This window comes from Littorina saxatilis, linkage group LG5, assembly GCF_037325665.1.
Source record: "Littorina saxatilis isolate snail1 linkage group LG5, US_GU_Lsax_2.0, whole genome shotgun sequence".
NCBI classification, from domain to species: Eukaryota; Metazoa; Mollusca; class Gastropoda; order Littorinimorpha; family Littorinidae; genus Littorina; species Littorina saxatilis.
In genome coordinates this window covers 35,821,769-35,839,267 of record NC_090249.1, presented here as the reverse complement: position 1 = coordinate 35,839,267, position 17,499 = coordinate 35,821,769, and the positions used below count along the sequence as shown (strand labels likewise).

The following is a 17,499-nucleotide window of genomic DNA, read 5'->3' as shown; positions in this document are numbered from 1 at the left end:
GGCGGCGACTGATCCGGCTTGGTTAGCCAACGCCGAAATCCGCACGAAACATCTAAACACTGACAGCGGGCGTAAAAGAGGCACAGAGAGAGTCACCGAGAGAGAGAGAGAGAGAAAGGGAAAGGTAGAGAGAGCGACTGAGAGAGTGGGGCAGTGCTGGCTGGTGGTATAGGCACAGACTGGGCACAGTAAGCGGCACCTTGCGTCAGTCAGGGGGACTCTGCAGGTAAATGGCTATAAGTCAACTCCGCGTAATTACCGAGTCTCGCTGACGTAAGGAAGACGTTTATAATTTCTACTGTGATGTATTTTTCCTCCTTTTTGTTGTGTTTCAGCGTGCCATGTAGAGTGTCGCGTCAGTACTTGTGACGGACTGGCCAGAGAGAGAGAGAGAGAGAGAGAGAGTGCGTAAAGCGTGCCTGGGGACTGGGAAGTTATGTGGACAGACAGGCGAACGGGCGGACAGGCAAGCAGGCAGGACGGCGAACGGACTCGCAGGGCAGCAGGAATACGGGATTAATCTGCTCGTCAGTCAGTTCTGATGAAAATGATGACGTGAGCTGCATCAGCAATAAAGGGCGTCAGTTGTGTTGTGTGCAAAGGGTTTGGAAACAAGTTGCATCTGCCTGGTGATATATACACAGATTCCTCGACCGGATAATATTGGCCATTATCTGGGGTATATCGTTTTATATCCAACCCAACCTCTGTGTTTTCGAAGGAATCTGTAAATGTGAGGTTATTCTTTAAATTATTGTGAGATATAACTTTACAAATCTTCGCCGAGATTTCACTTGGATCGAGTGATATTTTCTTCGTTTCGTAAATACTGATCAAAGGATCTGGTTCTGTCGATCAGACCTTCCAAAGAATTGTTATTTATTCCAAAGAGGATTGCAACGGTGTTTGTGCCGTGGATTCTCTGTGCTTCGTTCCCGAGGAGGATAATTAATTCTCAATTGAATGTTGGTAAGTGAGACTGTTTCTTTTTGTTTCTATGTTAACATGAATGTTTTAGTGTTGAGCGTTGAGTGTTTTGTCTCTCTTTGCTGCATAATGAACTGAAAAATGTGCAACGCATGCAAAAGAAGCGAAATGGTGGAGTCATTGTTTTGATCTATTTTTATTTATTTTTGCTTTTTGTATTCGATTCTTCTTTGTTTCTAATACGTTTTCTTGCTTGTCTGTTGAATTATTGTTTTTGTGTGTGTGTGTGTGTGTCTGTGTGTGTGTGTGTGTTTGTGTGTGTGTGTGTGTGTGTGTGTGTGTGCCGTTCCTTGCGTGCGTGCGCGCGTGAGTGCGTGCGCGCATGAGTGCGTGCGTGTGTACATGCATGCGTGCGTGCGTGCCTGCGTTGTCGTCGTCGTCGTCATTGATGTTGTTGTTGTTGTTGTTGTTGTTTTTGTTTTTCGACAGTACAGTACATTAATTCTGATTATTCTCTCGTGTGTGATAAATCATGTTCGCCACCACAGATATGTTCAGGTTTCTACACAGAACAAGAGCGAATCCTTGATCATATCAACTTTCATACCCATGCCAAAAACCAGGGACCCATATCTAGGTCTATGCAAAAACTAACAGTCTTTGGCTGTTTCCGGCTGTGCGGTGTGAGAACTTGTTATTGCGTTAGTTGGTTTACGTACGTATCGATCAGTCTGAGAGAAATTCAAGTTTTACGCCCTCATGGCAAAGCCATTAGGGGCATGAGATACACAAGTGTATGCGTGTTTAGGCGGTATCAGCCATCTGCACTTATGGCAGAATGACCGAGGTCTTTTACGTGCCACTGTGGTGACACGGGGTCGGGAGATGGATACCGTCTCTTGGTCTGCACATATTCCCGGATTCGAACTAGCGACCTTTCGATCACAAGTCCAGTGCTCTACCACCTGAGCTACCCGGGCCCCCTATCGATCAGTCTCATTCAGTTGACGCTATACAACGAATGTCCGCTCTGGACAGAACGCAGCCAGGCTGTCGATGTTTGGTATGTGTCAAAGTGGAAGGATGCTCTTATTCCACTTGAAAGCCTGCACACATTTATTTATTTTATTTATTTTATTTGTATGGGAGATTTATATAGCGCTTGACGTTCTCTAAGCGCTTTACATATTAATTTCTGCCGTGTGAGATGGCATTTTTTACACAATATAATCACGCATTCACATCGGCCAGTAAATCTCAAGCCATTACGGCGAATATTTACTTTTCACGGCCTATTATTCCAAGTCACACTGGTATTTGGTGGACTTTTTTTAATTTTTTTTATCTATGCCTATACATTTTTGCCAGGAAAGACCCTTTTGTCAATCGTGGGATCTTTAACGTGCACACCCCAATGTAGTGTACACGAATCTGTGGCGGTGAATATGATCGTGTACGCGGTAAGGACAGTATCTTTTACAAAAAATATACGCCTTCATTTTGTGCTTCTTTTTTTTTTTACATTTCGGATACATGTCATAAATGCATCATCTATTTTACAAAAATCTGCATAAAGATTAAAGATTCTCCTTTTATATTTTGCCCGCATTCGTTTCAACTTTTTTCTTTTTCTGCGAATCCTAATGTGCAATGCCCCTTTTTTCACGTTCGCGTTCATTTCATTTTAGAGAGAGTTCTCACTTCGCTACGCCCAAGCGTTCAAATCCTCTTGCAAACGTTTTACTAGGCAGCGTTGTAGTCTAGCTGTCTGTGCGTTGCGTGTTTAAAATTGTTGTCATATTTTATGCGAAGAGAAGTTAACATGAATTATGCATCACGTTTCATTTTCTCGTTCTGTCACATTTTTGTTTTTGGATGGCTGTTGTGTACGTGTGTGTAATAGTTTGTGTTTGTTTAATTTTTTTAATGTATCAGTGTGACCTCCTGTGACCGCAGATTCGCTCCAGTCATTGTGTACTCGAGGATCCGGTTCACAAAATGTTGATATAATTATTATGACTGTTAGACGAACTTGACGATAAAAGAAAGTCGTTGCTGTGGTTGACTTTTTTGTTGGCTTCTTTTTTTTCAATTTTTTCTTTGTGGAAAGTTTGGGGGGGGGGGGGGGGGGGTTAAATTATGGTGTCGGAAATCAAATTTAATTGACAAGTGCAGGTGTGGCCCCGTATTTCTATAAAGTTAATAGAAGCAGTTTCCAAGAGGAGAGAAGTATCAGCTGTGTTTTTGATATTATATATAAACCACACATTTCTCCTCCGTCTTTATTTACCATTGCTAGGCAGCTCTTTATATGACAGCACCAATATTATTGTTGTAATTGTTACGACTTTTCATTCATAACGAGCTGGGTGATTAAAAAAAAAAGCTGTTCTGTCAACAAGACATCAAACATCTTACTGTCATTATTCCTCACTGATATCGTTTTCTTTCACTGGAATCAAACATTTTCAAGACAAAAACAATTAAACACTACGCTTTTTTTGCCCCTTCTTTACGTTCTACACGTGTGCCATGATCAACCATTTCATAATAATCCCGTGGCCGAATTTTATTAGTCACACCTTTCCATCACAAACATAAACCGTGGGTGCCAATACTCTTCTTCCTTTCATCCGCCTTTTCTTTCCTACATTGATATACATTGTACATGTACCATGCTCATCTTCTTTTCTCGCGTCGCGATATAACCTTCGTGGTTGAAAACGACGTTAAACACCAAATAAAGAAAGAAAGATCTTCTTTTCTGCCTTCTCTTCTTTCTACCGCGATGACCCAGTCCCCTGCTGTGTATTGCTGGTCCTTATCAACATACTTCTTCCCGTGAAATAGTTAATAATAATAATTGTCAGTAAGTACTAGTGTCACATGACTGATGTGAACCAGTTGATTGGCTAATGGCGATGCGCTAAAACTGTTAGCGCACTCTTGGAGTGCGCTAACTTTTCCACAGAGCGTATTCTTCCGCCCTTTGCCAAAGCGAGACTGTGCTCTCATCCTCAGAATTAATTAATGACATGTAGCTTATATTCTCCACAATACCAAATGACCATAAATTCCCTGCTTCTCAATTAAAGCAGAAGTGGGTTTTTTTCTGACAGATTGCATGTGCCTGTGCCACAGTGCCACTGATCTAAAAATAGAAGCCGCTGTGTTTCATCTCATTTTCGCCGACTTGCAAAGATTCTTCTCATATGCCGTACGTGTTAGTGGCATGTAGCTTATCATCCACATTACCAAATGATGAGTTAGTATACAATTCCCAGCGGCTAACAGAAAACACAAGTGTTATTCCGATAACGTACCAGCTAGACCAGCATTTGGAAGACTGACTCGATCGACTCTGTCATACGTAGCAGACTACACTGAAATACGACTGCATCAGTTCAGTAAATGAATGGGTTTCGAATTATTATTTCAAGCAAGGCAAGAACAATCGTAATCGAAAACGTGTAGGGTTCAGAACGTTCTTACCATATATAAGACTTATTACCAGCCTGCCTCATGCGTGCAGACTCAGTGCAGACTGCAGTGGTTCGATTGCCCTAGCCTAGCAGACGACATAAACCCCGCTCAGCAAATTAACATGTTGGGCAAATGTGAACGAAAAAACGATGGGGATATAAAACGTGTAGGGTTCAGAGCATTCTTACCGTTCATATTTAGTATCAGACTCCTCGATGAGTGAAGATACAACACGAGAAATATGCCACATTTATTTTGAAAATGTGCTAACCGTCGAGTCCTTTGGGGGGGTAGTCAATTCAAGGGGAGTCACTCCGCACAGTCAATCCGTCGAAGCTCGACTGGAGGTTTCGAATCGCAAATAACGAAGAGCACAGTCCTTTCTCCGAGTTCAAATGAGGTCTCTCTGGAAGATAATCACTGTTCAGCTTAACGCTACACTGGAATTTACCAACAGAAATTAAAATGCGTGTGACGAAAGCACGACACACTTGCGGAGACACCCCACACAAAAGTAGATCTAACACGACCTGACCACACAGTTATACCTATTCAAATGCGCGTAGCAAAATGTGCGTTTGGAATCTTCTTTTTTCTATGGCGGTACTGACAATATCGTTATTGAAACAATCCCAATGCACTAAGGGATTTATAGAGCAAATCTCGAAAATAATTATTGAACTCAGCGCTATGCGCTTCGTTCAATAATGAATTTTCTCGATTTGCTCTATAAATCCCTTAGTGCACTGGGATGTCTCAATAACTTAAATAATAATAATAATAACGATGATAATACATATTTTCAGAGCGCATGTATCCGGGGTTAATCCCTGCTCAAAGCGCTGTACAATCATTTTGGAAAAACAAACGCTGCCATGAATGATAACCCAGTCCTTCTGATGAAGTTCCGAAGGCTCACCGTCTCAGGTCTGGCCAGGCTTGTGCATGGGATAAGGCCATCTTTCCTCTTAGGCCAAAAAAAAAAGTCCGTTTACGGTAACATAGGCCAAAAAAATAGGGTTGGTAGGTCGGGAATTTTTTTTTTTTTTCCCCAAAAAAATTATTTTTAAGTTATTTTGCCAAAAAACAAAGACTTTTTTTTTCTTTTTTTTTTTCTTTTTTTTTTCTTTTTTTTTCTCCCCCAAATGCCCAAAAAAAGTCTAGGGTCGCGCAAAAAAATAGGGTCGGTCGGGATACCGTAAACAGACTATTTTTTTTTTGGCCTTTGGTACATACAAAACAAAATCAACACCTTGACGTGTTGCTGTGGTGGGTTAGAAAAAAGAAATTCAATTCATCAAACTATTATCCTGTGCACAGAGAGCACCCAGGCTGTTCATTTTTGATATGTGACCAAGTGGTGGGATGGTTTTATGCCATGTAAAAGCCTGAGACGGTGAGCTGCACTGTTCTCACGGAAAGGGGTGTGCCTTTAATGACTCCTGCATGTTACATAAAAAGAAGAACAAGAACAAGAACAAGAAGATCATGATAAAAAAAGAACAAGAAGAACAAGAAGAAATAGTTACAAGAGTCTCTGCGTAACTAAATCTTCCCATCACAAAAAACAAACGCTACCATGAATGATAACCCAGTCCTTCTGATGTTCATCTAAAGCTCCGATCAGCTGTGCACAGCTATTGACTCGTGCGTCCAAGAAGAAGAAACCCAAGAAAAAAAAGTCTAAACTCGTGCACCCCTCTGGCATTTGCCTGTGCAGTGTGCATCCTCACTGTCATCTCGCTAGCCCTTTATGCGCAGGCCCCAGAATCCACGATCTTTTTAGCTTACGTATTAAGTAAACACGGGTGTGATTACTTGACTCCAGGGGAAGGAAGGGGGCTGCTATAGCTAGGACTGCAGTGGCTGCTGTGTCTGATGCTATGGCTAATGTTATGTCGTTAAGGGCAAAATATATCTGCGCAGAGTCAGCGGCACAGACGACGCACTGCATAGTATTGGTGCTGCGATAGGGATTATGACGCGTACCTGGCCTGTTTTCTTTTCACGCAACGTGTGGCGGGCTGGGATAATCAATCAATCAATATGAGGCTTATATCGCGCGTATTCCGTGGGTACAGTTCTAAGCGCAGGGATTTATTTTTTATTTTTATTTTTATTTTTATGCAATTTATATCGCGCACATATTCAAGGCGCAGGGATTTATTTATGCCGTGTGAGATGGAATTTTTTTACACATTACATCACGCATTCACATCGGCCAGCAGATCGCAGCCATTTCGGCGCATATCCTACTTTTCACGGCCTATTATTCCAAGTCACACGGGTATTTTGGTGGACATTTTTATCTATGCCTATACAATTTTGCCAGGAAAGACCCTTTTGTCAATCGTGGGATCTTTAACGTGCACACCCCAATGTAGTGTACACGAAGGGACCTCGGTTTTTCGTCTCATCCGAAAGACTAGCACTTGAACCCACCACCTAGGTTAGGAAAGGGGGGAGAAAATTGCTAACGCCCTGACCCAGGGTCGAACTCGCAACCTCTTGCTTCCGAGCGCAAGTGCGTTGCCACTCGGCCACCCAGTCCACCCAATCTGCAGTGCGTCGTCTGTGCCGCTGACTCTGCGCAGGTATAATTTGCCCCTTACCGTTATAGACCTTCGTGGATGATGTTCTCTGGTTTCCACTGTTAAACAGTGGTTAAGTATGGATGTGTGCATGATTTTTGTGTGAGTCGTTCTCAATTCAATTAAGATAGCTACCGTGCTGACGAGGCAATGTTGGCATTGACCGTTATTATTGTTGTTAGAACTAGAAGTCATCGCTGCCATCAATGTCTTCGTCGGTATCATCATCATCACCATCTTCATCATCATCATCATCATCATCATCATCATCATCATCATCATCATCATCATCATCATCATCATCATCATCATCCCATCTTCAATCAATTAATCAATACCAATCAATCAATCAATCGATACTTTATCCACCAATCAATCAATCCTCTAGTTGTGTTGGTTATTTCGGTGGCAGTAATAGCAACAGTAGCTGAAGCAACAGCAGTAGCAGTGTAGTAGCAGCTTCACCTGTAACAGAAGCAGCAGAAGCAGCAGAAGCAGCCACAGCAGTAGTATTAGTAGAAGCAGTAGCAGCAGGAGTGGTATTAGAAGCAGCAGTATTAGTAATTGTATTAGTTGCAGGAGTAGCGATGACAAAAATGTAATCCTTCTCGTCGTCTATTATACAGTGCTACAGAGATAATGTGCCGGATGAAGCCTATCAACAATGTCGAGTTCTCTCTTTTAAAAATTGAAACGACTTTCAAGCCTAAAATAGCCAAGACCGTATCCTACGTGTGTTCCTGTGACACGACGTGGCGTTTTCATGTCCAGGTCACAAATGACATTACCAGCATATTATTTATTTTGATTTTAGTGAATCTGTTTTCTTGCTGATATAACACTTGTTTAACATTGCTTCTCAGACGGAATATTTTGCTGAATGTATTGCGGTAGACTGGGAATGGAGAGTGAGGTTAGTGTGTGTGTGTGTGTATGTGTGTGTGTGTGTGTGTGTGTGTGTGAGTGTGTGCCTGTGTGTGTGTGTGCGTGCGTGCGCGCGCGTGTGTGTGTGTGTGTGTGTGTGTGTGTGTGTGTGTGTGTGTGTGTCAGCCTGTCCATTTGTCAGTAGTAAACCCTTCAGCGCAAATTTGTGGCACTTTTAGAGAGAGAGAAAGAGAGTGTGTGTATGTGGTGTGTGTGGATATCCGTATTTTATTTTGATTTATGTTTGTAATAACTGTCTGCGGAAGCAAGTATTTGATAATCGCATACAATGTCTGCACTATTTTTTTAATTTTGGGGGGTTGAACGTCTGAGAAGTGCATGTCTCCTTCTGCAGTTGACCGAGCCAATTTTTGAAACAGCAAACCCTGAGGCTTTACTCGTCAGTTCTTTGTTTCTTTGTATCTGTCTATGCGTCTATGTATGTCTCTGTATCTGCCTCCCCCTCTCTCGTATACCCTGTAAATATTGTTTTAGCACCTGTCAATGTTACCACTAGGTAAGGACACACAGAATGAGCAATCAGTCTGCATGTGTACACGATTGTTAATACGGGAAGTAAAGCACCTTTAAAGGTCCTTGTCTACATTTTTATACAGAAATCGGCATTTTACCATTGAAATACCGAGTCTATTCCTTACAAATATAAAAATTACAACCCCCTTCGAGCAGGAAGGACGAAGCCAGGGTAGCCGATTGAAAATTCATTGTAGTAATTCAACGTAGTAGGATATCCTTATTTGCAAATGCCGAGGGCAAAACTCCTCAAGAATATCATGCATTTCGTGCGTTTAAAAAAAATCATTCATCATCTGACATAACTTTTTAATAGCGAAATCTAACCATAAGAATTAAGATTATTGAAAAAAAGCAAAAAATGATCGAAGACGACCACCTTTAAAGGCACAGACTTTCTCGTAAAAACTGTCCTGGTCTCTGATCTTGCTAGTCGTTCTTTTGTAATAAGAACATCACACTGGACACATACCAAAATTTAACATCCTTACTGATTCCTGTGTAAAGTGGTATTTTTATTAAATTCATCAATTTCCTTATTTCTTTTTTTTTTCTTCATTTTTTTTTTTTTTTTGGGGGGGGGGGGGGTAATTACTTCATAAAGCAATTCAGTGTGCAGAGAGAGAGAGAAGTCTTACTGTTGAGTTTTGGTATGTGTCCAAGTTGTGGCATGGGCTTAACCTGTCCAATGTAAAATCCTGGTTAGATGGGTGGTCGTGTGCACGGCCATTAACACGGAAGGAATGTACCATCTCAGCAAAGTAATGTTACAATACCTGTCTGGTTAGGCCACCCCTCTCTCCCTCCTCCCCTTTCTACTCCTCCCCCATCCCCTTCTGCTATGTATGTATAACATGTCGCACCGCGCTTTTTCCAGTAAACATGCCAACGATGCTCTTTTCTTTCGCCTCAGCATGTCGTACTTACGGACCTACCTAGACATAAACGACAAGAAGAACACACTTCCTCAATTCAAATTAGGACCCATAGCTACCAATGCCTCTACAACTGGATACGTGCTGAATATCTTTGTTCGCCGAGGGCGTTGATGACTTAGTTTGATTTAATGGGTCTGGCAAGTTCAAGCATTAAAGAGATGAGCAACTGTCTGTTCTTTCGTTGCGCGCCATTTGTTGTCTGAAAGGGTGACTAGCAGCAGAAAGCAAACGCGTTGTCTTGCGGCAATCAAAGCTGAAGCATGTTTAGAATGTTGGACTAGTTTTATTCCGTGCAAGCTAAAACGGGTTCTTTCTTGGACCATTGATTGCTGTATTGTTAATTTTGTTCAGGCTGAAAAGAAAGAGAATAAGGGTTAGGGTATCTATCATTTGTCACTGTTCAGTAATTGTCTAAATTGCTTATTCTGTGCGTCAATGCTGTCCATATTCTGTTGATCTCTTTACCCATGGAGCCTTTGCATTATCCATTACACATCCCCGTGGAAGTGTTGGCGATGAAACTGTCTTTCTTTCTGCCTTTATTCCTCCTTTAACAAGACTGCTTGTGCGAAGCGAAATAACGACTCTCTCTCTCTCTCTCTCTCTCTCTCTCTCTCTCTCTCTCTCGCTCGCTCTCTCTCCCTCGCTCTCTCCCCCTCGCTCTCTCTCTCTCTCCCTCTCTCTCTCTCTCTCTTTCTCTCTCTTTCTCTCCCTCTCTCTCTCTCTCTCTTTCTCTCTCTCTCTCTCTCTCTGCCCCCCCCCCCTGCGTTGTTTGCCATTAAACACGAATTTCATTTCATAGAGTCTCCAAACATTCAAGTTTTTTTCTCCAGTTCCTTGATTCTCTATCCCGACTGAAAACAAGTATTTGACTGCAGCTGATCTCTAAATTCGCTCATCTCCGTGTCGGATCTTGGCAAGCAGTGTTTAGGTAATCTTTCAGTGGGGGAGAGGCAAAAGTCAAGTTACGACATTCAAAGCAGCCAACACCCACACCCCTGAAAATAGCGACTGCTCTTGACCCTGCCAGATCGCAGCCTCCAGCTTGCAGGCATTTTGTGGGATGCAGGAGCTGGGCTGGAATCGTGGATAGAACGGCATTGAAGTGCAAACTACCACAGCGTAACCTGCAAAATGAAATAATACCCATGGAACCAGCCAAAAATGTCCCTACATTGCAGGTGGCCGGTCATGACAGTTATATATTAAGATCAAAAAAATATTAGACAACGAGACTCCAGAAGGCGTCCTTTATTGGGATCGCTGGTAAAGGAATTAGCAATACTGAAGATTGGAGGCCCACTGGAGATGCTCTGATCTCATGTAAACATAAACGTGGACAGACTGTGTTGATACACATGCTAGTTTACTAGAGACGGACATTAGCTTTAATGTTCCCAGTACACATGCTAGTTTATTGGGAACGGAGAGTATCTTTAACGTTCCCAGCACACCTAACGTGTAAACTGGGAGGCAGTGTTTGCGTCTACATCTAACGGTATCCAGTCCAACCAGACACGTGTCCGCAGAGCAAACATCTCTCGTTGCTTTTGTTTTGAAATTTGTTGAAACAAGAATAGATAATTCTGCTGTGTCTCTGTCTTGATCACTCCGGCAAAAGGGTTTCGTTTTCGTCAATACTATCTCTGTCTGTCTGCCTCTGTCTCTCTCTCTGTCTCTCTGTCTGTCTCTCTGTCTGTCTCTCTGTCTGTCTGTCTCTGTCTCTCTCTCTCTCTCTATTTCTATCCTTATCTATCTATTTCTACCTCTCTCTCTCTCTGTTTTCTCAAAACTCTGTTTTTCTTTCTGTCTCTCTCTCTCTCTCTCCGTCTCTCTGTCTCTGTCTCTCTTTCTCCCCTCTCTCTGTCTCTCTCTCTCTCTCTCTCTCTCTCTCTCTCTTTCACTCACTCACTCACTCTCTCTCTCGCTCTCTCTCTCGCTCTCTCTCTCTCTCTCTTTCTCTCTCTCTCTCTCTCTCTCTCTCTCTCTCTATTTCTATCCTTATCTATCTATTTATACCTCTCTCTCTCTCTCTCTGTTTTCTCAAAACTCTTCCTCCACCTCAGTCATTTCCTAAATATCTCCCGGGACCATCCCTCCTCCTCAGTTACTGCTTATTCTACAGTTTCTGTTCTTATCATAATTATGGCATAGTCTTTGTTACCAAACACTTTTCTTACCTGCTGCCTTAAACATTCTGTAAACATTCTTCTAGAAACCTCACCACCTACACAGAGGTGTATATGGACAATCTGCATAGTGTCCCAATTCTTGTTGGTGGTTCGTCATGACGTCCATTTAGGGATTTTTCGCTTAGATTAGTACCACATAATTTATGTGCTGTTCATAGCGTCTGTGTGAATTCTCATTTTGTGTGTGTGAGTCAGTTAACTTTTGTTAGTAGCGTCAAAGCCCTGTGGGGCTAAACTTAATGGGAAAATCAAAAAAGTACTGCTTTCTTCTTCTTGTCGATCACAGTGTGTGTGTGTGTGTGTGTGTGTGTGTGTGTGTGTGAAAAAGTACTTCAAACCTTGTTTGACACCTGTATAATATGTACGCCAACGTGTTGGTTTTTTTCTCTCCTGGTTTAAGCGGACCTGTGGGACAAGATAATTAGGGCAAAACACAGCAAGAGATTACGTTAAGGATTAAGGGCAGTAATTAAACTTAATGGCTCTTGTTTTAAAATAGTCTTTTGTCCCGTGTTAGCCGTCTTGTGAATTGGCATAGTCTATAGTCTTTTTGCATAAGATGATAGCGACTTGGCTCTTCCACTTTGGACACAAGCTAAGATTCTACAGCCTGGCTTGTTTCTGTGCATTGTGGGATTTTTCGCTAAACTGGTTTAACTGAAACCTGTTTCAATCTGCCAAATTATTTCAGAAAATGTTGCACAGGAAACAGGCAACTTGTTGAATTCTGGTATGTGTCCAAGTGACGGAATGGTCTAAACCCATGTGGAGCTTGAACCGATATGTGATGGTGCACGTACAATGTCGTTAACTTGGGAAAAAATGCATCTTCTTTGATTATTGGCAGTATATAAAGTTAATAACTCCCATTAAAATGCCTTTTCATTGCAAACAACATTGCAGATATGTGGATCAGTTCCTGTCTCAGAGAGTTGAGAAAAAAATTCGTGATGAGTGAGACTGTATCTGATTCTTTTGAATAGTGATATTCAACACTGTATGCTCCATGAGAAACCGTTGTATGTGCGTGCGTATTTGTGTGTCTGCTTTCCTTTAAAATTGAATTGATGTAATGCATATATGTTTTACCACAAAATCTGAGTTGTCAGCTCTCCGTGTTTCTCCGTCAAATAATTATTGTAGCACCCCCCCCCCCCCAACTCTCTCTCGCTCTCTCTCACTCTCGCTCTCTCTCTCTCTCTCTCTCTCTCTCTCTCTCTCTCTCTCTCTCTCTCTCTCTCTCTCTCTCTCTCTCTCTCTCTCTCTCTCTCTCTCTCTCTCTCTCTCTCTCTCTCACACTCTCCGTGACAATGGATGAAATTACGACACGTTGGAGCATTTAGGTAACACTTTAGCCGGTTCACACAAGTTCGTCTGTTCTAGTTTACACCAGTTCATGTTACCCTTCCACAACCACAGTACACCGTATTCGCACGCGCGAATAATTGAAATGGGAGTACCAAGCTGGTCACGGAGTTTCGTGGGGAAAGGGGTGTCGGTGTCTTTTGATTACATCAATTTATTTTCATTTCGTGAACGAGAAATTTGAGTGGCTGTAATTCGGGCAGGAACAGTGTGAACTGTTCATCGTAAATGTTCACAAAAGCATTTGACTGTTATGGGATTCACAGATTGGTCAAGGATTTTCGGGCAGTGTCATTGACTCTTAATTTCTTACCCGAGAAAGCTCAACGGTTGCAATACGGGTATGAACAATGCGAGGTGTTCATTTGTACATGTCGGGTGTCACCCGGAGTCACAAAGCTGGCTTTGTCAAGTTATGCGGGAACGTTTGTCTTAATTGAATTACGGGGCGTACGCTGAAGGGGGGGTTAAGTCGAGTTGTGTTATGTCGGTATATATGTCGGGTGCAACATTACCCGAAGCAGTCGGGTAGCATCTCAAGTTTCAGCCTGTTTGTCGCCTTGTCTGATTTACGTACTGACGTTTGGGGTCAATTAATTCAGAATCTGGACTGAGTACTGGTCTTATCCGTGCTGGACAGAAGCCGGTTGAAAGATTACAGCTAGTAATTGTCGCTTTGTGTGATTTAAGTACTGACGCTGTGGGTCAATTAATTCAGAGTCAGGAGTACTGGTTTTGTGCGTGCTGGTCAGAAGAGAGTTTAATGAGTACAGATAGGAATCATTTGTCTCGGTTTGTTTAAACTTCGCAGCCTACTGTGTTGTGAAATAGTATGTGTATGAAGCTTCGGTTTTAGGTCATTTACGATGAATGCAGAGACAAAGATTCAATCTGTGCAAAGACATGCTTACAGTCAGGAAGCTACTTCATAGATCTAGACCAAATCCAAACGCAACATATATATATATATTTGTATTCCAGCCGTTATTCAATCACCACGATTTCCCCTCCACACGTTATTCTATCGTCACAAATCCATCAACAATGTTTCAGTCAATAGGTCTAAGTAATAGGGTGAGTACAATACATTCAGTCCAACAAACCACTAAGCACAAGAAAAACTCAGGAGCAAGAAAAAATAAGTCTTTACACACACTACTCATGCATACTCCCACGGCCTTCACCAAGTCCAAAAGCCCAAAGCACCGTTTAGTAATAGCCGGTTATGATAGAAAGCAGGCACCGGATCTCAGTTCCAGACGGCGACATTATACATCTCAGAGTCATGGAACCTAAGACTTACCCAGCAGGGGAAGGGTGAGTACCCGTAGAGAAGGGAATTGACCTTCCGGGGAATGGACCATATTCGCACACACACACCTGTGCATAGTACGTCTTTGGCAATACGACTAAAGGAGTTCGCCAATGTTGAAATATTCCGCATGTTTCAATTTGTTCTTTGCTTGCGATTCTGTTCTGCGAATTGTTTATTGGCTAGATTGAAATGACTATGTTCACACAGTACACACACTCACCGATACCTATTTAAAAAGGCGGTGGAGGAGTTAAGCTACGTAAACGTCGTCTTCTGGTCGTTTTTATTCTTCTCTAGTTTGTTTGGGGTTGTGTCCATTGCATATATATATGATCGAATTGATTTTCTGTCAGAGTGTTGGCTCTTCACGTTTTGTTTATGCTGACATTTTCTGCACCGTGCACAGCATTATGTAGCTCTAGCTTAAAAACAAACTTCACAATTGAGAGCGTCAACCTTCTTATAATCATGTTCGAGTGGGGAAGATATATTTTATAGTTGCATGAACATTATTATGTCAGATGGTGTTTTTAATACAATTTGATTAAAAGAATACATGACTCAAGAAATAGGAAAGGTTAATTAAGTCAATGGAACGGTTAATTGTAGACAAAACAAAACATAATTATACAAGAACTTCGACATATTAGTCTTTAAAGTGGACGAACAAAATACACATCACAAAAAAAGATGGTAAACGCTACTGTGATTTACAAATGAATTTTTGTCGTTCACAAAATGGACGAAACCAAATGGCCAATGAAAATTATTCTTTTGTTTTGTTCAGATTAAATTATCAGGACCGTATCTTCTGGGGTCCTGATTTGGCCTATATGTTCCGCTGGACCCAAAAAGCAACAACTAACTAACTAACTAACTAACCGTATCTTCTGAATTGTGTTCGTGCCTTGTGATTAGGTTTATAGAAAAGCGCTACATTACTACAATACGGTTTCTCTAACGTTTTGCTATCTTCTTCCAGCCTCACGCACCTCCTTTACAGAAGAGGTGAAAGTTCATTCCTATTTGCTGTGGAGATCTAGGGGAAACAGAACAGATTGGATCATTTCTCTTGACAACACAGCGTTAAGTAGATCAAGGCAAGGGTAGAGGATGGTGTATGTGTGGGGATGGGAGGAGGGGTTATGGAACAGCAGCTTGGGGATGGGAGGCGGTTATTGGGGAGGAAGACATAATATGGGTGAGGTGTGTGTGTATGTGTGTTAGTGTGTGTGTGTAAGTGTGTGTGTGTGTAAGTGTGTGTGTGTGTGTGTGTGTGTGTGTGTCAGTCTGTCTGTCTGTCTGTGTCTGTCTGTGTTTGTCGGTGTCTGTCTGTTGTTGTCTGTGTGTGTGTGCTCGGGATATAGAAAGGGGCTGTGGCAGAATATGGCTGGAATCACCTTGGGGCAGGGGCTGGGAAAAGGGTGAGGCTACGAGGAGAGGAAGAGGGGGGGGGGGGGGCGTGGTGGGATGGAAGCATGGATTCTGAAATACGTTCAGCTAGTTCTTCATTCCACATACCGTGAACGATTTGCAAACAACTTTATTATTAACGAGTGGCGGCATTCATCTTGTGCATGTCTTTTCAAACTCAAAGACACCTTTTTGAACTAGACCTTTGCCCTGAAGTGAGTGAAACATAAGGGAGTGCATAAACAAACGAATAACTCAGAGCTAGAAATCACTTTAGCATTGTGATGTATGTGAAGTTTTTTGTGCACTATAAATGCTAAGGATGTCAAATCGTCACTTCATGGTAAATGGGTATTTTTAGGCAGGGGGGAAGAATAAGGGATTTGTAAGCAGTTCAATCTGCTAAAATTTGTTGTTGTTGTTGTTGTTGTTGTTGTTGTTGTTGTTGTTGTTGTTGTTGTTGTTGTTGTTGTTGTTGTTGTTGTTGTGGCCGTTGTGGCGGTGATGGCATTCTCGTTGCCATTGTCGTTGTCCTTCTTCGTTTTCTTCTTCTTTGTGAAAGTTCATTAATGTTGTGATTATTCAAAGGACATGTTTTGGTTTATAACTGACACTGTAGAAAAGGCTAAACGTAGCCGAACACCTCAAATGAAGGTCTGCAAGCCAGGCGACACAACTTGAACTCCCGATCATGAGCCTCCCAGTCACGGATCAAAGAGAGGCATCACCCTCATGAAACCTTCCTCTTTCTCCCATTGTCTCTGTTTCAGGAGACTTACATAAACATCACAGTCTATAGCGATCTCCGCTTGGCGGGAATGCTTATATACACTAACTTACAGACTATCCAGGTGTTTTTAACACAGGTAGACAGACGCTCACCGGGCAGGAGGAACGCGTACGCCTATCAGACTACCTGGATGTTTTCAGAGGAGGGTACCCAAAGAATCTACTTTCTTGTGGTGTATGCATAGAAAAAAAGAGACATTCTATTCATTATTCTCTCACAACTAAGACACGCACACTTTCACTTTTGCTTTATCGAATGCGCACCATTCGTTTGACGTTGCCTCGACTAACCCCAAAATGAACAGGATGTAAGAAGCCTAACTATCTGACTCACGGCAGTTTTGCAGAATTAAGATTTGTCTGGTAGTCCTGTTAATGTTATAATAGAGGACATGATTAACAATTATCCACTAATTAAAAAAAGAGATCGTATAAAAGGGATTATCCCTCAGTATTAGAGACTACTCTGTTTACTATAAGAAGACAAATATGTCTTCTAAGGTTGTTGCGGAGTGCCCAAAAACTCCAAATAAGACAGAAAATGTTGATGTTTGTTTGTTTGTTTGCTTAACGCCCAGCCGACCACGAAGGGCCATATCAGGGCGGTGCTGCTTTGACATATAACGTGCGCCACACACAAGACAGAAGTCGCAGCACAGGCTTCATGTCTCACCCAGTCACATTATTCCGACACCGGACCAACCAGTCCCAGCACTAACCCCATAATGCCAGACGCCAGGCGGAGCAGCCACTAGATTGCCAATTTTAAAGTCTTAGGTATGACCCGGCCGGGGTTCGAACCCACGACCTCCCGATCACGGGGCGGATGCCTTACCACTAGGCAATGTTGATGTGAGCGCGAAGCCTCCGTGTTGGTATACACAGAGTGGCGATTTCGTCAGAGCACGGATTCTGGCGTTTTCATTCTACGTAAGTGTTCAAAACTTGTGGAACGTATTATAGGTATGATCCATATGTGCATTGCTTTACTCCACCCCAACCCGTTTCCGGAAAAAACAACCTAGCCT

General features: G+C 42.3%; 1 protein-coding gene across 2 annotated transcripts in view; it reads left to right on the top strand.

The window, feature by feature from the left end:
* Positions 1-91: 91 nt before the first annotated feature.
* The window catches only part of LOC138966983 (collagen alpha-1(IX) chain-like), a 95,153-nt gene continuing 77,745 nt past the window's right edge, over positions 92-17,499 (top strand). For both annotated transcript variants that reach the window (XM_070339399.1, XM_070339398.1), the window contains exons 1-2: positions 92-226; positions 336-969. The gene's annotated coding sequence lies outside the window, so the exon portion shown is untranslated. The remainder of the gene's footprint in view (positions 227-335; positions 970-17,499) is intronic.